The sequence below is a fragment of the Mauremys mutica genome, chromosome 1 (assembly GCF_020497125.1).
Source record: "Mauremys mutica isolate MM-2020 ecotype Southern chromosome 1, ASM2049712v1, whole genome shotgun sequence".
Lineage (NCBI taxonomy): Eukaryota > Metazoa > Chordata > Testudines > Geoemydidae > Mauremys > Mauremys mutica.
Genome location: NC_059072.1, coordinates 318,629,094 through 318,654,757, shown reverse-complemented (window position 1 = coordinate 318,654,757; position 25,664 = coordinate 318,629,094).

Sequence of the window (25,664 nt, the reverse complement as noted above, 5' to 3'; positions counted from 1 at the left end):
GACAACATGCCATGCCTTTCACTTCACTGAGATATGCCACAAAATACTGCAGTCCCAACTCGCAAATTCTGCCATACGTGTTGTTCAGGTAATATTGTGCTATGTATTGTGTAATATATGGTTGCAATGTGAGTGGAAAAATGGTTGCCAGATATTTCCTTGTCATAGATGTGCTGAATATGCTGTTCAGACTCCGTAGTTTGAGGCAAAGATGTTGTTTATTTCTCATATTTTAATTGCTATGTATTATGTTGATCTAACCCATCATGTAAAGAAATAGCTAGGAAGGCCGTTCAGGATTGGACAGTATGTAATAGACCTAAACTTAAGCAGAAATTCTTATTTGGTTTAAAATTTGGTTGAAAATGACAATTTACCAGACCGAAGATATGGAATCCCCAAATACAGCCAGATCTGGACACGCACATTTGGCAAAATAATCAGATTAATGTGTTGGCACCAGGAATTGTTTGTCCTTCTGGACAAATTCATTCTTCACAAAGCATGTCAAAATGCAGCATGAAAAAATGATGACATTTCATGGAGCTTATATAATATTTGGGACCCTTTAAATCCTCCAAGCCAGAAAACAGAATCTCTTCACTGAAACAGGAAAGATAGGAAAATATTATGTGTGACAACTGATAATTTACTTTTCCCACTTACTGCTTTTCACACATTGATCAGCCTGGCATATACTTCTGTTTTTTCTTTGCTGGTTGCCTTTTCACTCCCCAAGAGGTAGGGAAAGAATAGGGCTGGATAGAAGGGGTAAATGGGAGGCAGTATGGAATTGGAGGAATGAGGTGTGTTCCAGCAGCACTTTGAGATCATAAATTTATTTCAAATGTTTTCTCAGAGTAACAATAAAAAAGAAAGAACAACTGAGGACAGGTGTGCTATGTGGACTAAATGTTGATTTTTCTGTGCTTGCCCTCAAAATATCCCTTTATCCTAGCCTGCTTTCAATATCAAACTGTATTTCTCAGGGAGAAAATTCCCAGCTTGGGGCATAATACATTAAACATTTGCAAACCACTGATGCCTGGAATGAATGCTGCTTAATATAATTAATTCCAGTTTTCCAAGACCAAATGTTCCTCCCTCCATATCTCCTGTGTTGCTCCACTCACATCTCCATAGCAGTGGTTTAGGAGAAGAGTGTGGGTAAAAGATGGAGCTGCTCTGATGGGGTTCATTTTTCAAGGGTATTATGTATGCCACAGGAAAGCTTTCATCATTGCAAGCTGCCTCTACCAACTTGTCATTTCTTTTATGGGCACCATCCTGCATACATACTAAGCAGGTCATGCCCCTGCAGGGGCCCTGTGCATTGGCTGTCACAGGACCCCGCCAGTTCCTTTGCCTTGGTTTTTCTTGAACACTAGAGGGAGATCCTGACCTGCTGCTTGCACAGGAAGGAAGAGGAACACACTGGTATAGCACACAACATGATCTAGCCCTAAATGTAAGGTGTGTATTGTACCTCTCTCCATTGGTTCAGAGTGAGCCATGTTTTAAAATAAGAGCCACTCTTATTTATTATTTTTCATTTTTATGTTAATATTTAAAATAATGTTTCTACCCCTACCTGGGCTTTCCACGGGGGGAACCAAACAAAATCCTGGTACAACCAAGAACTCAGCATTTTGAATTCACAGAGTAAGCAGTTGCTCCAATGATAAAGAGGATCAGATGGCTGTAGGAGAGGAACAATGTCTCTGATGTGTCAGCAATCATAAAATCAGGTAATGTGGAAGTTAGAGCTGGAAAAGACGTACGTTATTGGATAGAGAGCCTATTCCCCTCACACTGTAGGATATTGAGCCCCAGTAAAGGATTTATAAAATAATAACCTGATAATAGATACTTGTTCTGGATACTATACTTTCATAATCTGGACTTGGAAAATGTCCCAGATGCCTTCTAGCCAAAGAACCACTGCCATTAGCAAAATGTAGTCTATTTTTTAAATGATTTTCACACAGCAGAGTAAAAACTGAGAATCCCTTTTATCTTGACTGTGTTTCATGCTTTGTATTAAATAAGCTCATGTATGTGCTGCAGGCAGATGTCAGTTTAGAAGCATCTGACTTGTAAGAGCTTACTTTATCTCGCAAACTCAATAAAACAATTAACATCGCCCTATCTTGTGTATAATTCTTGCATTTACCAAGATAGGGAAAACTCTTCTGAATGGACCAAATTATGAAGATTTGGGATGTAAATATGCTCATTAGTCTAATTCTTCGTCATATGCCTAACACTACATATTCTCTTCTATATTTGTATGACTTTTTGGGCTGTAACTGGTAGCATTTTAGTAATAAAGTGCCAGATTCTTCCACCCTTACATTCAATAGTACCTCACTCCACAAGTATTTCCATTAAAATCAGTGGGACAACTTGCAGGCGCTATGCAGTTTGAGTAAGGGTAGTAGAGTCTGACCCTGAAGTAGCTGTACCTCATCATAAGAAGTGAATGAGATGTCTAGTAGAAGACTTGTCTTCTCCAGGACCTTAATAAATGTCTAGCATCTATATTGACCGTGGCAAATATTTTCAAAGGTGCCTAAGGGAGTTAGGCCCCTCTGATAATCCAAGCCCACATGCCTTTCTACATACCTTAGTAACTAGATTTTCCTTGGAAGTTCGGTAGGTTTGAAAAAGAGAAATCTGGATGCTACAGCTCATCATTTCATGTAAGAATTTAATTATTGTAATTTTCTCCTTACAATTTTTCACTCACTACTGTAGAAATACTGTAAAGAGAAAAGTAACAAGAAGATACAGTAGTGGTAGTAAAGAATGATAATGACATGAGCTGTGAATTAAAATGATCAAGGGTTCTGTGTCAGTGGCACAGAAATAAAAAAAGAAAGGACATTCCCCCAAAAGTCTCAGTCTGAGGGAGAGAAAGTATTGGTGTTAGAGATGCAATTTGGGGGCTGTTGAAGCTTTCATCTAAAACAACGTGTGGAAGAAGGGAAGGTGGCTGGCTGACTTTCTATTTCTTCACAGATTCTTATAAAGTTTTTACAGGTGATCAAACCAATTCTCACTACCTTCCAGACACTAAGATTGGTTGGTTTGTTGTTTTTTTCTTTGCCTTTGTAAATTTGTAGGAGAGTTTTACAGAAGAGTCTCTTTTTGCCCATCTGGAAAGACAGGGGTTGAAGATATGATGGTTCTATTCTATAGGTTCATATTCCACTCATCAACATGGTTTCTGAGCAGCTTCAAGTAGTGCGTCAAGTGATGTGACTAACACAGGAGCGGCGCCAGAGTTTCTGGTGCCCTAAGCAGAATTCGGGGGGCAGCATTTTGTGCACTCCCCCCGGGGCGCGCGGGAGCTTCCAGTTCCACTCCCATCGCGCCGCCGAAGAAGGACCCTCCGCCGAAATGCCGCAGGCGACAGCGGCAGTCATTGAGCTGCTCAATCGCCTGCCGCTGTTTTCCATGGCACGTCGGCAGAAGGTCCTTCTTTGGCGGCGTGACGGGAGCGGAACCGGAAGCTCCCGTGTGCCCCATGGGGAGTGCACAAAATGCCGCCCCCTGAATCCTGGTGCCCTAGGCGATCGCCTAGGGTCACCTAATGGAAGTGCCGGCCCTGGACTAACATCTGTCATGTGTGGTTCATTCTCTCTCATCCACATCTCTTGGTAGATGTACTTTTCCCTGAAATTATGTTTCTGACATTATTCCACTATCTCTACATTTCCTAAATTCAAGGCTATCCTAATTTTATCCCAAGTCTTCTGTGCCAGTCTGGTGGTGATCCTGAATAAGGGTGCTATTGTAGAAGTTGGAACACTGGCAGAGTTTAAAGCTTTGTTTAATCTCCTGTTTCAATTTTTTATTTGAAACAGAGTTGGGTAAATTTAGGCTGTATTGTGTCAAGTTTTCAAGCAGCACTCCCCCACTGATTTCAAGTGGAGAGTTCTACTTAGAAATTGATATTATAATATCACCCTGAATTTGGGATGTTCCATGTTTATATGAAATGACTGAAATAACTAGTAATACTTTATAATGAATTTGTACATAAAGTTATTTTACGTCCAAGTTCATTATACATATAATATTAGACTTAAAAGTTCCAAGTAACATTATATATGATGGAAAAACCAAACAGCTGAAAATCAATTTCCCCTTCCCATACCTACCAAGACCTGATTTGAGAAGTGAATATTTTACACCTCTAATATCTCCACCCCTTGAACTATGATCTGGTATGTGCCGGGTGCCACCCTTCCTGTGTCATGCACCATCCACTAGATATATAGTGCCCCATTGGCAACCTGTGAGGATTTTGCAGGGAAGTTAATATAAACTGAGGATGTATTTACTTTTCTGCACAATCTCTGCTAATTCCCTAAGGGGAATTCCAGGGACTGCCTGTGATGGAATGCACCCATGTATTCACACTCTACACACCATTGTAATAATCTTGGTACAAAGTGTGCCTTGTAAGGTGGTATTTGAAAACTAATAACTTGCTGGTCAATAATATTATGGTAAAAATGTATGTAGCAACATTTGTAAAGCTAGGAACATGAGCTGAAATCATGACTGAAGTGTGTTTACACAAGTCTGGGATATGGATAAAACTGTTTCTCAAAGACAAAGGACAAGTTGATGCCTCAGCCAGGAATCATCAAAAATGATGGGCCATCACCTATCAAGTAGCCATTCTTTGGCAAGAGAAGGGGGCAAGAACAAACAGATCATGTCTTAGCAAATAACAGCATGAAACCTCCCCCCTCAGGAGACTCCATGCCTCTTCGCTCTCAGCTGGAAAGAACTTTTTCTAGGGGTCACTCTCAGTGAAATGCATTTCAAAGGATGAATGAACTATAAAAGTGCGGAGCAAAAACAGCCTAAGTTCTCTCCCTGTCCTCTTTTTTCCACCTAAGAAGACAAAAGAAACAGCCTATGGACTTGGTCAGCTATGATGCTGGGAACTTGTGGTAAGAGCTTCTAGTTTGAACAGTCTAGTTTGTTAAGTTTAGAAAGCATTTTATCTTGTAATCATTTCTGACTTTAATGCCTTATTACTTGTACTCTTTGTAGTTAAATACATTTTTGTTTGTTCTTTACTCAAAATTAATCCAATGTTGTGAACTGTATATGGGTAACTCCATTTAAGGGTGGCAAATTTTGGTATATTTTTCCCTTACAGCGACAACAAACCTTTATGGGGGGAGGGATAGCTCAGTGGTTTGAGCATTGGCCTGCTAAACCCAGGGTTGTGAGTTCAATCCTTGAGGGGGCCACTTAGGGATCTGGGGCAAAAATTGGTCCTGCTAGTGAAGACAGGGGGCTGGACTTGATGACCTTTCAAGGTCCCTTCCAGTTCTAGGAGATTGGTATATCTCCAATTATTACCTTATTACCTTTAGCTGAACTGTCCAGGAGAGGGCTGGACAATGCAGCTCAGAATAACCTTTTTTTAAGGGAAAAATCCAGGACTCGGAGTGTGTTGGGCTCACCCTGCATGTGGTATTCCAGGCTGGTGGAAGCCAGAGTGTAACTGAATTGTGGCTGGCCGGTTGCAGCTATTCACAGACACTCAGGGTGCGACTTGCATGCTGGTAGGTCGTTTGTCAGTGACTCAGCTGAGAGCTACAGCAGCAAGGCATTGTGAGGCACCAAGGTTTCAGGGCAAGGGTGCCAGCTCCTCATTTGTCTGGATTGCACTCAGAAGTGAGAAGCCCTCCAAAACATCTGCACTGGCTGGATGATGAAGAAGCCACGTTGCTGATGTCCCAAGAGGCCAGACCCCTTTCTTCTGTAGGGAGGCAAAACCCACCTCCAACAGATGAATTTGTAGGAAGTGATGAGGGGACTGTAATGGGGCCGCACTCACCTCTCACGAGTGCCTTCTGGCTGAGTGCGTGTGCCTGCACACACACTCTCTCTATTTGTGATGGCTCTTCGGTGACTCAGCCCTCCGGCCAAGTCACACACTATCTCTCTGTGTGATAAAAGTAAAGCAAACCCTTTCCAGGCATAAGTCCAACAGGGGGGCTATGTTAGCACCCACTGTAAGGTTCTTCAATCTGCAGCCCTATCCTGGGGCTCACACTTCAATCAGTCCAGCAGGGCCTATCACAGTACCCTGGCCTAACTGTCTCTCATCCACTTCTGGGCTTCCATGAATTATCCCTGCTTTTTAAGCAGGCCCAGCCCTGGTGGGAGGCCACATGCCCCAGGGCTCCCTCCCTGGAGATTTTTCACCTCTCTGGGCCTTTCTGGCTCCAGCTCTTCAGCTGGGCCACTAAAAGAGTTCAGTTCCCCTTCCGAGGTACATCAAAGTCCAGGTCACTTTTCCCAGTGGCTGGGGGATGGGGGGCAGGTGCACCACCCTCTACTCCGGATCCCAGCCCAGGGACCCTATAGATAGCAGCCATCTACCATGTCCCTTTAAATACACTGCAATGCTGCTACAATTCCCTGGGCCACTTCCCCATAGCTTCAGCATATTCTTCACCCTTGCCTCAGGACCTTGTCCTGGTGGAGTCCTAGCAGCCAGCCCAGAGCACCATCCATTCTCCTTCAGCTCTAGCAGGAAACTGAAGTTGCTCTGTCCCTGCAGCTCTTTTTATATTAGCCTGCTGATTGGCTGCTTCCCACACAGCCGCTCTAGGCAGCTTGGAGGACCTCCCTACTGCCCTTTTTCTGGGGAGGAGTGTGGCAGGGCCACAAGGCCTCTAGCGGGGAGCCTCAGGGCCTAGTCCACCCCATCACAGGGACCCTCAGAGCTTTTTTTCCCTCCTTCCTGTGGGTTCCCTTGGGAAAGGCCAACACCTTGCCCACAGTTCTGAATAAAAAGTGGCATTTCTGAGCCATCTTCTGCTGGTGTACGGCATCCTGAAAATTAGCATAATCGTTGACACCAGCAATAAAGTAGTATAGTTTAAGAAAATTGTGAACCAGTTATTCACATCAGAAGATTAACACAAACTAGATGTATACACATTACAGTTAAACACTAATGATTTGCATTAATGTGGAAACAGCTTATGACAGAATTTGATTTGTAATTTTTTCTTAGGATTCCCATACTTCTGGTATGAGAAATGGTGTCATTTTTCACCAAAATATATATCCGCAGAAAATATGCCCAGCATTTAGCAAAGTGCAACATATTAAAATATTGGAAGGAGGACAAGTCTGGTCCAGGAAGGCTCCATCAAACCCTATAGCCTTCCCCTCCACTTCCTCAACTGACACTGTCCCACATACAGGCCTGGATTCTTTTCCTTGCTATATTTTTCTTCTTGGGAGCGAGGAAGAGACTGGCAGCCTATTATCCCACTGGGGTGGATGTTCTTACTCTCTGAGGGAGGGCCAGGAACCTGCTGCTAGCCCCACCCTTTATAACGCATCATTTCTCTTTGTGGGGCAGGCTGCTGGCCCACTCATGTTTTCTGTGGATGTCCTAAAAAAGTAGCATGATCCAGTCCCTCTGCTCTGTTCCATTCATTTGTCATTTTAAAAGGCATTCTGTAAGCTATATCCCAAAGCTCACCCCCAGTACTGTGCAATCCCCTCGCACAAGGATAGCAGATCCAGCGTTGGGATCTCAAATCCTCTCCCCCGTTCTGTATTAACAATGGAGTCCCTTGGGTGGACGGTATGAGCTCCAGCATGATGGATTTAAATCAGTGGACAGCGTGGCAACTCCTGAAAAAGGACATCCTGAAGCCAGAAAGGATAGCAGGGTCTTCTGAAGAGTGGAAAGATTCATCAAAAGGGAATTTCTGGTTTCTTCTTATGCAAGAAGACAACATAGCAGATAATATGTGAGGACTGCAGGGGCCACTTTTGGATAATCTATCTCTAGTCAGGAGAGGACATGGAATCTGAATGAACCTCAAAAAATGGTTTAAGTTTGGTTTGAGATGTTTCTCCTACTGATTTAATTAGTTTCCTCATCCCTCTCAGAAATGCCAGTGTTGTTGTTTAAAAACTTTGTAGTATAATCTCTTCTTCAAATGCCTTTGTGGACTTTCTTGGTGCGCTGTGGATGTTAATTTACAGCAGAATATTTTTTCACAATATATGTAACAAATAAAAATGTCTTGTTTTTGTTTAAAAGTTTGATCAGTGGAAAAAGAATAAATTAGGTCTTGCAGCAGAGACAGATGTTGGAGGGAAACCAGAATTCAAAGTGCAGTCCTTTTTAATGTGCTATTTCTGAAGTGCCTCCCAAAGTTGCAAATTAATAAAGTTTGAGAATAATCCTGATTTATTATTACAGAATGTGCTGTGAGGCTGGAAGATCAATAGCACTTTACTACTTACTAAAGAAGCTGTTTATTTAAATTATTACTTCTTATGGCATATACCAGTATGTAACTTAGTACATTTTGTGTGACTGAATACTTTGTGACTCGTCCCTTCAGTTCATTTTTATGCCATTCATTTCTGAATTTATTCTACAGTAAACACAGATACTGCCATTCCATAATTTAAAAAAGAATTATGTCTCTTCAACTGAGAGAATCAGTGTGTGTTACATGAATTGCCTATCAAATTTTCATTGTTTTAGTCAATTGAAATTGAAAGTGATAAGCACTTGTTTTCAGCTGGGAAAGCATTGTTAAATCACATAGTAATTCTTCCATCTAGAAACCCTACTGTCTGTTTTACAAAGGATCATAAGGAAACTAATGCCTGTGGTCCAAATTTCACCACTTTCAGAAGTATTTATGCTCATGATTAAAAAAATCACAATTTTTCAAATGGCAAAAACTATTTATTGTACTTGATCTTGTTTCTATTCCTGTACTGATGGCTACAGCCCAGCCTAGGTTTGCCTCTACAAGGTTTATCTGCTTGCTGTGAAAACTGCCCTCTCTTTTCTGAGGGAGGATAGCACTTTTTCCTTGGAAAGTGGGTACACAATTGTAAGCAGAGTCTGGCTGAGCTCTCCCCTGATATCTAGTGGTGAGCTATGGAAAAAGACTTCAGAAGCTGATCTCATTTGCATGGACACATCCACCCTGCCTAAGTGCTCAGCATGATGGGATTGCTTGCCCAAATGATCACTTGTGGCTGGTGTTGGATCTCCAGTCTCCTTGTTATTAGGGCAGGAGTAATAAAGGGTTGCTATCCTTGTTGTGTGAACTGAGGGCAGCAGAACTGTACCTGGCATACCCCAATGGAGGGACTCACCCTCAGCTGAACAGCACTCACCAGGCAGTGGACATGGGTTCCAAAGCCCAGTGATTGAGAGAGGGTGGGGACTAGGGTGACCAGACTGCAAATGTGAAAAATTGAGACAGGGCTTTGGGGGTAATATGAGCCTATATAAGAAAAAGACCCCAAAATCAGGACTGTCCCTATAAAATCGGGACATCTGGTCACCCTAGTGGGGACAGGTACTTGTACCTGGTGGTGTGGGCCCTGTTTAAGGGTCCTAGACACCATTTGACCCTTCCTCTGTCTATGGTATAATAAAAGAGCTAATTTAGGCTCAATTGAGAGTCTTATTACATATTGCAGAGCTGAATTCACTGATATCTAGGTCTAAGTATTTGACCTACTTTGGAACAGTGTCTCTATTGCAAGAGACTGCACAGTGTGCACCAGCAGTGAGGCTCCCCCACTAACAGTGGAAATCACTGAGAGCTGTGTTAAGTGTGTGGGAGGGAGCCTGAAGACATCTTGGTGAGTGGGCAGCTGGCGGAGAGGTGTGGCAAGTGGCTAGCAGGGTGGCTGGCGGAGAGGTGTGGCAAGCGGCCAGCAGAGAATCTGGTGGAGAGGGCCAGAGCAGTGTAGTGTGTAAGGTGCCTCCTTATCCCCTCCCTTCCCACCGACTTCCACACAGGGTGGGAGGTGAACTCTGCTGATGAACCTCTGAATTCTGGGGTTGCACTGGCCAAGGACAGCAACTGAGAGTGGGGTACAGAGAAGGGACAGGCACGTTAAAGTGACTTTTGGGTTGCTGGACTTAAGACCCTGAGGGGAAAAGGACAGCCCAACTTACTTGGAGGTGGGTCTTTTGCTCATGGTTTGTGTTTATGAACCCTAGTTGCGGTGTTTTCCCAAATTAATGCTGAGTTACTTCCCTTCTTTTATTAAAAGTTTTTGCTACACTCAGACTCTGTGCTTGCGAGAGGGGAAGTATTGCCTCTGCCCAGTGGTGGTGTGTAATTGTCCCAAGTCACTAGGTGGGGGCTTGAGCTGGTTTTGTGTTGTATTGTTGAAAAGGAACCCCTTGATACTGAACCTGGCCCTTGTTACTGCTGGCTTCACCTGGAAGAAGGGTTACACAATGCTGGTCTCAGTCCAGTCCCCTGCCTAGATGTGGAATGTGGCATAGGAGTGACATTGGGATGTGCTTCTGGACTGAGGGGGTGGATGTCTCCTAAGCTGATTGATGTCATGGAAGACATGTCACATTTTTAAAGAGGCCATGTAGCCCAAAGGTAATGTTTTTTTGCCTGATAGCTCTGAAAGAGAAATCTGTGAGGTGGAGAGTCTTGGTCCACTGAGCTAACGATTCCCACCACCACCAATTTTAAAGACAATTGTGGCTTATAGGGTGGAAAAAAGGCACAGTATTTTTCTCATTTTCTAATGAGCTCTACTGTCTGCTTTGTTCTCCATATATTTTGTTTCTTTCAGTGACTAATCATTATCATTGCGGCACTCTGCCCACAGGGGTTCCCAAACTTTTCTGGTATGACACCATTTTAATGCATTATTTCCTCCTGGCACCTCAGACAGCATGGAGGACACATTTCTGTAGAGTAAAATGGTGTCCTCCACATGGTGTGACATTGCAAGCACTATATGTGTGGCATCGTCTGCACAACGTGACCTCATACATATAGGGCATGCAAGGTCATGCTGTGTGGAGGATGTCATATTGTAGAGCAAAATGGTGTCTTCCCTGCATTGTGTCCTTGCATGTATCATACATGCGTGGTTATGCTGTGTGGAGCAAAATGATGTCTTTGACACACTAGTCATCACTGTGACCCCATTTGGGGTCAGGACCCACAGTTGGGGAACTGCTGTTTTACCATAATATCTCCTTCTGGGTTCCAACTGCTGGATCCAATGGCCTCAAATTTGTTGTTAGTGCGATCAGTTTCTAATGGCCATCTCAGCTAGGCTGAATAGCTGGCTACTCTGATCAACTTAATCTGATGGCGATGGGTTGGACCCCCTTCTGGGATGTCACCTGATGTGCTGGGGTCCCACTGAGCCCACCTGTTCCACCAGCCTGAGATCCCTCACCCTGTTCCACTGTGCCAGGCCCTCAGGCCTTCTCCAGCACACACACAGATAGTGATACACCCAGCTGCAAATGGTCACACAGACACTGTGTGGGAAGAATCAGCTCAAGGATTGCACACTTCCTTTGGGATGCAAACCCAAAATTATATTGTTTTGTGCTATGTAGAGCTCTATACAGTGTAAGCTCATGAAAATCACCCCCTCTCTCAATGTGGAGGAAGATATGCACAGCTTTTTGGCACATCCCCCCCCCCCCCCTCCAGTTATGAATTGCATAAACTATTTTGGAATAAACAAGAAACAAGTTTATTAACTACAAAAGGTAAATTTTTAAGTGACTATAAGAGATGGCAAACAGAACAAAGCAGATTACTGAGCAAATAAAACAAAACATGCAAATTGGGCTGGATACACTAAAGAAATTGGCTACAAATAGTAATTTCTCACCTTAAATGTTGTTTCAAGCAGGTTGCAGAGTTTCTTGAAGGTAAACTGCACTACTTGCAGTTTAAATCTCCAGGAATTCCTTTTACAGGCTGATCTGTTTCGCCTGGACTCAGCCCCCTGGCCCCCCAGTTTAGTTCATTTGTTTCATCAGGTGTTTACAGCAATCTTCCTTCTTGGGTGGGGAGGCAGTGGAGAAGAGCCTTGATTAATTCATTGCCCACCCTTAAATAGAATTTACATATGGCCAAAACCTTTTGTTTTCCCAGTCTGGCCCCCACCCCGTCTTTTAATGGAAAAACACTGGAAGCCCAAGACGGGGATCTAGTACCAGGTGACACAATCACATGATCCTGCAGTGTCAAAGCAGCAACCCAGGGAGCTTCTCAGGAAGGCAGGAGATTAGTATCTTCAAAGTCTTATTGTTCTTCCTAATGGCCCATTCAGGCTGATTGCCCACTGTCTGGTGGGTGTTTCCTAAATGCAATCACTTTTGCAATTGATATAGAGCTTATATTCCTAACTTCAGATACAGCAAAGATACATACATACAAATAGGATAATCATATTCAGTACATCATAAGCTTTCCAGTGATACCTCACATGATCCCTCTTTCATAAAATAAATTTTCTGTTATGCCATATTCATATCATAAGCATATTTCTATGAAGAACATGGGGCGTAGTATGACACTGATGGCTTTTGAAAATTGCCCTCTGTAGAGAAACTTGGTAAGAGCTGAATCCTGCAGCAGTCACTGTGTCTAGTACTGAAACTGAACATGGAGAAGAGAAACACTTTCCCGCAAATTAGTTTGCACTTTTCAGCACCGTTGGGCTATTAGACATGACCATGGAGAGAAACACACCTCCTTTGAGGCCTGAGATTGACTGTGAGCATATCTGAGGACAAAATTTGGCCCAGAGGGACAGATTCTTTTCTTAGTTACATCTGTGTATGTGAAGTAAGTGGAATTATTCAGGATTTACACTGATTTAACTGATCCAGAAAACCTCCTGAAAGACACGGGAATGTCACTCATAATGTTAACCTGCCTTTCTTCTTCTGCTTACTATGTGATCTCCCACTTCAACTTGTATTTTCACAATGTGGCAATCGCCCAAAGGGTCTATGGTAATCATAACCCGATCTTCCAGGTCAACACAGACAATTAATTGCTTAGCGCTTCTCACTTCAATGCCTATTTCTGATGTGCAAAAGCTTTATAGTTATAATGGCAAATAACTCCAGTGTGCTATCCCTGCCTCACAGAACTGTCTAATCAGTTTTAGCATTTTGATATCATTAATACACTCTACCCATTGTCAAATATAGTGCAGATCATTGCTGTGGGTAATAAAGAGAGGATCTGGCAGGAGAAAAATAATGGAGGAACTATAACTTCTTTTGCATATCACAGAAATCAATTTGATTTTGCAACTGGAGTATTAATGCATCTGTATGTTGTAGAGTATAGTGCAAGTCATTCTTATGCAGTAATAAGCATTTCTGTCTTGAACAGAAGGTGAGTTTTTTGTTGTATCCAAAAACACTTCAGTACAAAACATGAAGAGCTTTTTCTTTTCTTTTTTCCTCTCTAGAAAGTCTCTACTTGTGCTTATCTCAGTTTTTCCACTGCATGGCTTGACTGTGAATATTTTTCACATTTCCATGTTTTCTTACTTTTGGGCTAACCAAAAAAGTTAGATTAAAAAAAAAAAGATTATGCTGTCAACCCTTGTGTGCCCAGGGGGTTATTTCTTCTAAAATTTTAAAAAATCTTGAACTTCAGGTTCACAAAATAAATGAGCAAAGGAGCAGTTTTTAATTATCAAATCACTGATTGCTTCACTGCTTGAATTGCTTGTTGCTCTCGCAAAGAAAACAAACCACACAAAAATATAATATGTTAACTATCACATGCATATCGTTCAAAGGGGAGTCCCAGTGATCAAATACTAACGCTCCTCAATATTTTCCTGCAATTAGTATATTATCAGCACTAATGAATGTTTGGTGTGGAGAAATCATGGCTCACTTTCGGGGCTTCTCAGTCCAAGGATCTCCACCCCCTTCCTCAGGGAACCTTTCCTTCTCCCTCCAGCGAGAGGGCCCCAGTCCGTACCCAACACAGTGGGATACGGTAACCTCTCTACTACCCCAATCTGCTTCCATTTAAATCTGCCCCACACTTCTAGGGGCACCTGGGCCACGGGGCAATATCTCCTGTCCCCGTGGATACACTCCAGGGCCATCCGTGCATCTGGAATTATCCAGTGCGGTTTTACCAGCCTCCTCTGAACAAGCGAGCAGGCTGAAGCCATATCCACCAGGCCCCCCACACTATAAAGCTTCCACCCCACTCTCACTGGGATGGTGGACAGCCTCTGCTCCTTTTCCCGCTCTCCAGCATTAGTCCAGCCGCAAAATTCGGCCTACCCACATTCCATGTCTGGGCAGTCTCCCTTTTTATGTCCTGGCCACCCGCACTGCCAGCAAACGATTCCGGAGGCTCGACTAGGAGCTCCTTGGGGTTCCTCCTTCTTCCTCTCCGGGCCTTTCCTGGGGAGGGGTTCCCTCGGTTTCTTCCCCCACTCTGTCCTTACAGGGTTGGACCTCCCTTCAGATGACATCTGCCTCCGTGTATTCCTTGGTCAGCTTGACCGTTGCATCGACTGTACTTGGCTGATGTTGCCTGACCCAAACTCAGATGTTCTTGGGGAGGCCCTGTAGCGGGGTGTCCACCATTTCCCCCACTGTATGCATCTCGGGCCTCAGCCAGCAGGTTGCCCAGTCCATCACACTCTGTGCGAATGCCTGGGGCTGCACAGTCCCCGTCCAGCTGGCCTACTGGAACTTTTGGTGGTATTTCTCCACCAACAGGCCCATCCGATCTAGGGTGGCTGCCCTCACCGCCTCATAGTTCCGGGCCTGTTCATCACTCAACGCCATATAGGCTGCTTGAGCGTCACCTGCTAAGTAGGGACCCAGATGTAGGGCCCAGGTTGCTCGATCCCAACTGGTGCTCATGGCTACCCACTCAAACCTGCTGAGGAATGCATCTGGGTCATCTGCCGGGCCCATTTTACAGAGTCCCAAGCCCGGTGGCCGAGTGCCATCCCCTTCTGCAGGACTCACCATTCGTTGCAAGAGTTGCTGCTGCATGGTGGCCTGCTGTCTTATAAAGTCCTGCAGGCTTTTTTGCTGTTCTGCCTGCCAGGTTAGCAAGGCCCGTCTCCCTGGAAGCCTTGCAGGGCCTTCTGCTTCTGCTCCTGCTGCTTTGTGAGCCATTACAGGGTCTCCTCCATCTCCAGGCTGCCAACCGGATCCATTGGCTCGAGATCCCAGACAAGCCCCCACATGTAACAGGGTGCAGCTGGGCCCCTATTTGCTTCTGCCTCTGCTGCGCCTACAAACTATCCAGAGACCTCTGTGTTGGTGTAATCATCCATGCTCTTTATTTACAGTTCCCCACCACCTTGTAGCTACCAACAGCTTCAGTCTTGCAGTCCCAGGGATTGCTAGCTCCTACAGCCAGCAGGGAAGAGCTTCTTAGCCAGCACCCTGTCACAGGGGGGCACTGAAAATGTTCCTCGCCTGCGGCACCATTTGGTCTAAGGTCGGCCCTGTATACATCTCAGTAAGTAATCATCCCATATACCGTACAGTTTATTGATGCACTAAGCTTTTCTCTAGTATCACTAGACCAGGTGTTCTCAGGGGGTTGGCAAGGTTATTACATGGTGGGTGGCGAGCTGTCAGCCTCCACCCCAAACCCTGCTTCACCTCCATCATTTATAATAGTGTTAAATGTTTTTAATTTATAAGGGGAGTTGCACTCTGAGGCGTGCTGTGTGAAAGGGGTCACCACTACAAAAGTTTGAGAACCATTGCACTAGACAATCATGGCGTGCCTGGTGTATAGTAAAATTTCATACTTGTGAGAACATTAATTACTATGCTAGAAATTTTTTTAAACCTTAGCATCTTAATAAATTGAATGTGATAAAACAAACAGAACAGTAACCAGAAGATAAGCTTTTAGGGTTAGAAAGACTATGCACAATTATATTTGTGAGATATCTTTAGCCTGCTATTTTTTTAAAACAAATATTTGAGTTATGTTTGAAAGCTAATCGCTTCTTTGGATTTTTGAAACATATTGTAAGAGTTTTGGATACCTGTGAGAATTAAATCACATTTAAAACTTTCAGTACCCAAATCTTGCATTGAATAGTATAAAGTATAACGAACTGTTTGACATTTCCTCCAGTGCTGAACCAGCATGATTTTAGCTGACTATCTTCCCTGGCCATCTGGTAAAATAGTGTGAAGGAACTTTACAGGGACTAATTATTTTCTAGATTAATATTGCTGACAAGCACTCCATGGTGTAGTCTGAGTGTTTGTGGGGTTTTGTGCTATTAGAAATGTCATTAATTATTATGCCTATGATTGCTGTGATTCTGTATGTTGGCATTCCACCCCAACATCACCATCTGTGTACAACATTCCTATATCGCAGGATATGCTATGTCATTTACTTCAGTTTTCTATGGAGGTTGTTACATTTACAGATCTAAGAAGCTAGATTCTTTCCAAATTCTGTTTGATTGTGGATTTTTTTTCTTTTGAGTATAATGACTGGACAAAAAAAACTTTGCTTTTTTTTTTTTAACTTTCCTCTCATAAATTGTGAAAGTCTAATAGTTACTGTTAATATGGTAAAGTACTTTTCTTGTATTGGCTGCTTTCAAATGTAGCAATAGAAATTGAGTGTAATAAAATCTCAGGCATCAGATGATTTCTCCATTTGTGTATAACACGTACTGTAACTAACATGGTATTTATTTGTACAGAAATTAAAATGCTATACTTTATGTACTATACTGTAATGTAAATAAATGTGGTATTTGCTGTTTCAGTATTTATGATACAAATAGAGAAATAGCAGTAATTTGACAAAACACAACAAAATTAATTCTTAATACTGTCAGGGTTTTCATTAAAATGAGGATGGAAATTATGCTAAATCAAAATACAAAAGAATATTTTAAAGTTCTAAACTGATTTTTCTTTCATTAGTTTTGCATACTGCACATTTCTAATTATTTTCTTTCCAAAACACAAACATGGTATAATTCCAAACTTAGTCAAAGACTCAAGTAATCATTGTTCTTTTATATGTAAATTTGTGAAGCCCTCATTAAGAATAATTTCAGTAGTAACATGCCAATAGATTTTCTTTGACCTTCTCTATTGTTTACTATAGCTTCAAGGTCTTTTGACACCTAAGGTGTAGAAAAACAGTCTCATGTAGCAAACTCCTGCAGGTCCTTCTGTTGTTAAAACAGATGCCTTGCCTTATGTACTGTACAATGAGACATTCACCCAGTGGAGCAACACACAAGTTCAAAAGACCGATATTCACTTGGCAAAAGAAAATCTCAAGTGAGGATGTGGGGAGGGAAGGGAAGTCACGTGGTACTTCAGCAGAGAAAAGACATACATTGATGAGTTCATACTGCACCAGGGATCTTAAATCAAGAAACCAATTTAAAGATGGTGAATTGGGGATGGGTGAATTAAAGGTGTTTAAGAATGTGTACATACGATGACAAATGGGAGAATGACTTGGGTTTGGGAGGGGCAAGGCAAAAATGTTAAAAGCTTGGTGGGAAAAATGATAAAAGTTGCCAGAGAACGCCCAGCAACATTTTGTAAAATGTACGAAATAAGAGGTATATGAAAAGGGCATTCTCTTGGCCATGGCAATCCCTAACCCATTTTGCCCACTAAGAAGTTTCTCCACCAATCTAGGCAGCAGCATGGGACAGGTTCAAGCCACGAAAGATGGACTTGAGAACAAATTACTCCGCCCAGGGAAATGATGAGAATAACGTATTACATTATATGAACACGTTTGCTTAAATACAGACTCACTTTGTTGGGGGAAAGAGGCAAAATATCTTCCTTGTTTAAAAACATAAATCAGCATACAAAGGAACTACATATAAACTGTACAAGAACTAGATTCTGTAATTGGATGATGGAAGTAATTTTGGCCCTGATCCTGTATCAGGAGCTGCTAGTGTGGGGTCTAAATGAGACTGTATAGAGGGAACAAGTCTGCACTAGGTGGAGCTGAATGCTGAGTTAGGGCCTTAAGAACCAGGTAATGTGGGAAATAATAGAATTTCCCTTCACAGACCTTGACAAGCACTAACTAATACAATGCTCCCCTTTTGGATCCTTTTGTAAATGAGGCAGAAATGTTGTGACCTCCTGAATGCCACAGAGAATCAATCAGGATTAGAACTCAGAACTCCTGGCTCCCAGTCATGTGTTCAGATGCCAGGTCATGCCTTGCTTTCAATATTCTGCCAAAAGAAAAAAAAACCAACAACAAAATATAGAACCATGAAAGTAATGGAAATAAATTCTTTCATATTTCCCTTTGTCCTTCTACATAAGAACATCCTAGATTTGCATTATAACCAGGAGGAATTTTTAAAACAGCTACACTGCTTATCAGGAGGAATCTATATCATTTCTGTAAGGCACAGCCATTGCTGTTCAACTCATTTGCATTTGTGGGTCTCAAAATTATCATATTGTAATTAAGTTTATAGAAAAGGAAGAATGGTTTTTGATTTTATGCAGAGTTTTCTGACCCAGAGAGGCTACTTGTTCCGGGAGATGAAAATGGCAAATGAGAAACTTTTTTTTAACCCTTCTGATGGATAAATGCCTGTAAAAAAGGTGTACGCACTACTCGTGACAAAAATGAATGATGATCATGTAGTTTGTTTAGCCTGGATTCTGCCATGCTATTCTATCACACACTTAATTCAGATATTAAAGAGCTTAGCACAACCCACCTGTGATCAAACATTTCCTTGGACAAGCCAGACTTTGGCACCCCATAACTGATGCCAGCCAGCAGGGTCAGGTCCAAGAAAGGCTGATTCTGAGTCAGTGGCACATGCAGGAGGAAATGTGTTTTGCTGGGGAGGCAGAGGCAGCATGGCATAACAGAGGTAGCCTTATTTAGTTGAGAAGGAAGAGTTTCTTTGAGTGCCATCTTTGTCCTGCAATTTCAATGCATATAAATTCAGGTATCTGTTTCACTGTTTGATCTTTGTTCTGTTTTTTTAAATTTTAACATCAAATGATGGGTGGCTAGCCAGTCTGTCTTTGGAAGTGTTCTATTACAGCAGTGTTTGAAATAGGGCCCTTTTATGCTAGGCACTCTACAAATGTATAGTACAAGCTAGTCCTTGCTGCACAGCATTTACAGTCTCAATAATCAAGACAGACCAAACAGTGATAGGGGAAACAGAGAGATGAAGTGTCTTGACCAAGGTTACACAGCAGACCAGTGACAGAACTGGGAATGGAAATCTGGTTTCCTGACTCCTAGTCTAGAGCCCTAATCATGCTCCTTGCTATAAAATACATTCTTTATAGGGCTGAGCAATAATTATTTTCCATGCTCAGCAAGCTGTTTTGAACTGAGCCTTGTGCTTTAACAGAATATTCTTGCTAAATTTTGGGGCCAGAGAGAGAACATCCGAGGAACGTAGCTAAAAACCATGAAGAACACAGTGCGCAAAACTTTGGTCTTTAATGCATTTTCTGCAGAAGTAACAGTGCAGTAATTTTACGTTCACTTGCATGTTAAGGGTGTGGATTTAATTTTCAGACAGTGCAGAATAGGTCAGATAAGAGCTTCTATGTCACAATCCACCTAATTCCTTATGCACTCGGAAGCAGAAGAATTTTTGCTCACTGCTGCAAAATATAAAACTGGCTAGTAGTTTTCAATTAATAAAGAGGATACATGCTGGAGGGACTCTGTTACCTCTAGTTGATGCTTTGCACATTCCCTAGGGGTAAGATAAAAGAATTTTGCTCGACTTGTGCTCTGAATAGAACATTAGAAAGCAAGAATGTAAGATAGGAAAGAGAGAAGATGAAAGCTGAGACGTTATTAGGTATACATGTATTACAGAGGAAGCAATTAAAACCCTAGATAGATTTTTACAAGGATTCAGGACCTGCAGAAATATCCCCCGCTACTTGTAAAATCCTGATTATGCATTTTATCATATTATGGCTATGCCCTCTAGCATTATTATAGTGAAGGGTCCATCACTGTCTCCCTTTTAAAACTCTGTTATCAGTGGTTTAAAACTAATTCATAAAAGATTAGCTCTGGGCTGAAATTTATGATGTAGTCTCTGAGCCCTGAACATTTTATTTTATTAAAAAAAATTGTTTGGCATATACAAACATGCAAACAAAAGAAAAGAGCCTTTTCAAATGGCTACTTGCTACATTTTAAGTTAGTATGTATATAGCACTTCACGTGTTTAAACTGCTACACAAGCAAGATGTGTTTTAAAAAGCTGTCCATAATTCAGTGCGGTGAAAGAAAAGTGAAAAGACAAAGGTATTTTGAATAGAAGCATGGCTACCGATCATATGCAGTGACTTCTGTTATCAAGCATTTCAAGTAGGGTTACCAGCTTTCTAATCGCACAATACCGAACACCCTTGCCCTGCTCCTGCCCAGCCCCTTCCCAGAGGCCCCTACCCGCTCACTCCATCCTCCCTCCCTCTGTCGCTCGCTCTCCCCACCCTCGCTCACTTGCTCATTTTACCCAGGGCTGCCCAGAGGATTCAGGGGGCCTGGGGCAAAGCAATTTCGGGGGCCACTTCCATAAAAAAATTGCAATACTATACAATACTATATTCTTGGGGGGGGCCCTGCGGGGCCTGGGGCAAATTGCCCCACTTGCTTCCCCCCCACGGGCAGCCCTGGGAAAAATAAACCTTCCGCATCTTGGCACAAACCCAGTTTTGAGAAAACGTCTTTACAAGGTATCACTGGTTCTCAGCATCAGCTAGTGCTAAAAGGCACTAAAGCTCATTAAAAGGGTTGGACAAATGTTTTCCGTCAAAACTTTTTCTGGATCGAAAACTAGGGGTTTTTAAAAAGCAGAAAAAAATCATGAACAATATCTGCTTTCCTTCAAAATTTGTTGTGTTTTTTTTAATTGAAAAGCTGAAATTAGTCTGTCAAAACCTGAATATGGTTTGGGGTTTCAGAAGTGTGTGACCAAATATTTGCTGCTTGCTGTGTTTGATTGTTTAAAGAAACAATAAACAAATTCTGCTTAAAAAAAATCCAAAAGGTCCATCCAGCCCAGTATCCTGTCTGCTGACAATGGCCAATGCCAAGTGCCCCAGAGGGGGTGAACTTAACAGGTAATGATCAAGTGAGCTCTTTCCTGCCATCCATCTCCACCCTCTGACATACAGAGGCTAGGGACACCATTCCTTACCCATCTTGGCTAATAGTAATCAATGGACTTAATCTCCATGCATTTATCTGTTTCCTAGACACTGGCTCGATGGGGTCCATCACAAACTGGAGATGGTTACTGTGGGTTTGTCTTTAGTATAGCTTATGTACATACTCCACGAACTGAACATTTGAGCTTGTCCAGAATCTGGGATGAGCCTATGTTGTGAAAACTGAAATGCTCAAAATAGCACATGCATGTGAATGGACACAAGGAGCTAAAATTAAATTAACCCAGAGGCCACTTTGCCTCCAGCATTTATAATAGTGTTAAATATATAAAAAAGTGTTTTCAATTTATAAGGGGGGTGGGTGTTCGCACTCAGAGGTTTGCTATGTGAAAGGGGTCACCAGTACAAAAGCTTGAGAACCACTGAATTAACCCTTCTGAAGCCTTGGGGAATTCAGGGGAGGGGAGTTCTCCCTTGGTAGGGTTGGGAAGGAGGTAGGTGGTGTAGGATATTGCTCTTCTCATTTGATCCCTCCCCCAGTGGCTAGTTTAAATGAAGCTACCTTCCCCTGACATGAATCTCCCTATGGCACTGAAATTACATGTAGACTATAATTTGGCATTTGAGAAGTGAAAGGGATGGTAGCCCTAATGGAAAAGCTAACAGCTTGGCTCTTCTGCAAGCCTCAAACTGCTGAATGAGCTTTAGGGTAGGGAAGGCTGTGCCTCCCAAACAGCCTGGCCCTGCCCTCTATCCAAGCCCCACCCACTTCCTGCCCCCCGACTGCCCGCCCCCCTCAGAATCCCCAACCCATCCTGCTCCTTGTCCCCTCACCATCCCCCAGAGAACCCCCCCCCCCAACCACCACCCCGGAACTCCACCCCTGCTCCCTATCCCCTGACTGCCCCAACTCCATCCACTGAGTCCTGACAAACCTCCAGAATGCCCACAATCCAACCCCCCCATTCCCTGTCCCCTGACCGCCCCCCCAAACCTCTGCCCCCTCGATTCCCTGCCCCTTATCCAACCCCCCCGGCCCTGACCCCTTACCCCCGCCTCCGCCCCTCTCCCGGAGCCTCAGCGCATCCAGGAGCGTCCCTGAACAGCGCAGCAGCCCCATGCCTCCGGCGGGGAGCTCCTCCCCGCTCAGAGCCACGTGGTAAGGGGGCAGGGCTGTGAGCTCCAGCGGGGCCTGAGCTCCCTCTGCTCGGCCTGCAGCTCACAGTCCTGCCCCCTTACCACGCGGCTCTGAGCAGGGAGGAGCTCAGGGGCCCCGCCGGAGCCACGCTGCACCGCTGTTCAGGGATGTTCTTGGGTGCGCTGAGGCTCCGGGAGAGGGGTGGAGGCGGAGGTGGGGCCGGGCCGGGGAGGGAGCCTCGGCTGTTCTCATGGGGGCCCCTGCGGAGCCCAGGGCCTGGGGCAAATTGCCCCACTTGCCCCCTCCTCTGGGCGGCCCTGATTTTACCAGGCTGGCTCAGGAGGCTGGGGTGCAGGAGCAGGGGAGGGCTCTGGCTGGGTGTGCAGGCTCCCAGAAGAACATAAGAGCGGCCACACTGGGTCAAACCAAAGGTCCATCTAGCCCAGTATCCTGTCTTCTGACAGTGGCCAATGCCAAGTGCCCCACAGGGAATGAACAGAACAGGTAATCATCAAGTGATCCATCCCCTGTCGCCCATTACCAGTTTCTGGTGTGGGACCAGAAATGAGAAGTTCAGAGTGTGTGTGTGTGTGTGGGGGCTCTATGCTGAGGCATTGGGTTGGGATGTGAGAGGGTGTGAGGGCTCCAACTGGGGGTGCGGGATCTGAGGTGGGGCTAGGGATGAGGGGTTTGGAGGACAGGAGGGGGTTCCAGGCTTGGGCAGGGGGTTGGGGTGCTGGGAGGTGTGAGAGCTCTGGCTGGGGATGCAGACTCTGGGGTGGGGCTGGGGATGAGGGGTTTGGGGTGTAGGAAGGTGCTCTGAGCTGGGACTGAGGAGTTCAGAGTGCAGGCAGGGGATCAGGGCTGGGGCAGGGGCACTGGCTGGGAGTGTGGGCTGGGGATGAAGGGTTTGGGGTGCAAGAGGGTGCTCCAGGCTGGGATCACTGGGTTCGGAGGGTGGGAGGAGGATTAGGGCTGGGGCAGAGGATTAGGGTCCAGGAGGGGATCAGGGGTGTAGGCTCTCAGCAGGACTTACCTCAGGCAGCTCCCGGAAGCAGCGGCATGTTTCCCCTCTGGCTCCTACATGGAGGCATGGCCAAGCGGCTCTGCACGCTGCCCCGTCCACAGGTGTTGCCCCGCAGCTCCCATTGGCCGCAGTTCCTGGCCAATGGGCACTGTGGGGGCGGCACTGGGGCAGGAGCAGCATGCGGATCCCCCTGGCTGCCCTTACACGTAGGAGCCAGAGGGGGGATATGCCGCTGCTTCCTGGGAGCAGCACAGCGCGGAGGCTAGCAGGGAACCTGCCTTAGACTCGCTGCGCGGCGCCACCAACCGGACACTCAATGGCCTGGTCAGCAGTGCTGACCGGAGCCGCCAGAATCCCTTTTCTACTAGGTGTTCCATTCAAAAACTGGACACCTGGTCACCCTAATTTCAAGATGGATTTTTACTATGCAGATTTCAAGTGTGTATATGTTCATTGCACTGAGTCCATTTGCTAGAAATAACTCCGGAGCAGCTGTTCTGACACGTTTTATCAACAGTATACATATTTGTGCAATAGACAATAGATTCCTCATTTTAACAAGTTCCTAAATACATATTTACAATATAGACTTTGGCATCTCCTCAAATCAGATATGGCTACAACAGCATTACCAAGTGGTTTTGGCATTTATTACTTGGCAACAGTTTTCATTGGAAGAAAAATAATTAACGTACAAAGCACAGAGAAGCTATCTATAAAATGTCCACTCAGTGTTTGTTCCAAACCCAGCATTAACACATTAGCTGATTGAGTCCTTGTGAGGTGGTCTAATATGATTATATAACTGCATTTATACACTTTGTCAGAAAAGACTGAAATAGCTGAGTAAAAAATACATTCTCTGTCATTTTAAATTGTATTTACTTCCTTCATCATTATTGGTTAACTAATGAAGGCTTTCTAAAGGCTAACTCACTTTCTTTTGTACAGAACATCCAATAAACATGCTGCTCTCTTAATTTATTCTTTGACATTTCTATTGGGTATTTTCTTCCCTTGTGCTTTTGGGTTTTTATTTCTCTTTTTGTAATATATCCCATCTGTGCTATTGCTTCAAGTGAGCCATTGTAAATAAATTTATAGAAATTAGTTTTGGAAAGGACCTATTGATTCACCTAGTCTATTCCCTGGGGCCAGGGTGGGATCGTTGCCTACAGTACAGTTTCCAGTATTTTCTCTTAACCAATTTTGAATGATTCCAGCAATAGATTTGAACTTGCTCCTATTCAAGGCAATGAAAAACTCCCATTGACTTCAGTGGGCCAAGAGAGAACCTGATATTAATTTAGCCTAAGTCTTCCTCTGCTCATTTCTATCCCATTCCTACTATGAACAGCCTCTTGGAAAACTCTGAACAGATACGCTCCCTTCCATGCTGTACAGGGGGTGGGTATTATGGTCCTGATCCTGTAGATACTTAGGCATGTGCTTAACTTTACTGCTTATATTCCCTTGTAGTTATAATTTAGCCAAGTTATACATATTTAGTTCTTTTTCTGTTTCTTCACAACATATGTTAACACCTGCAGCCTTTTAATAATTTCTGTTGCTCTTCTCTTTATGTCCTCTAAATTGTTGCCAAGTTTCTGGTATATGAAGTGTTCAGAACTGCACACCTTATTCTAGGCAAAAGTCTTATCTGTATCAAGCTAAGAGACTTTTACCTTCCCGGTCAGTGATGTGATGCTTCTATGTCTGAAGCTTGAAATAATGAAGGGTAGGAATAAATACTCAGTTTTCAGAATGCTGACGTAAATAGCGGTGTCCGGGGTCTGTACTGGGACCAGTGCTGTTCAACATATTCATAAATGATCTGAGAAAAGGGGTAAACAGTGAGGTGGCCACATTTGCAGATGATACAAAACTATTCAATATAGTTAAGTCCCAGGCAGACAGCGAAGAGCTACAAAAGGATCTCACAATACTGGGTGACTGCGCAACAAAATGGCAGATGAAATTCAATATTGATAAACATAAAGTAATGCACATTGGAAAACATAATCCCAACTATACATATAAAATGATGGGCTCTAAATTAGCTATTAACAATCAAGAAAGAGAGCTTGGAGTCATTGTGGATAGTTCTCTGAAAACATCGACTCAATGTGCAGCGGCAGTCAAAAAAGTGAACAGAATGTTGGGAATCATTAAGAAAGGGCTAAGTAATAAGACAGAAAATATCATATTGCCTCTATACAAATCCATGGTATGCCCACATCTTGAATACTATGTGCAGCTGTGGTCGCTTCATCTCAAAAAAGATATATTGGAATTGGAAAAGGTACAGAAAAGGTCAAGAAAAATTATTAGGGGTCTGAAACAGCTTCCATGTGAGGAGAGATTAATAAAACTGGGATTTTTAAGCATGGAAAAGAGCTGATTAAAGGGGGATATGATAGAGGTCTATAAAATCATGACTGGTGTGGAGAATGTAAATAAGGAAGTGTTATTTACTC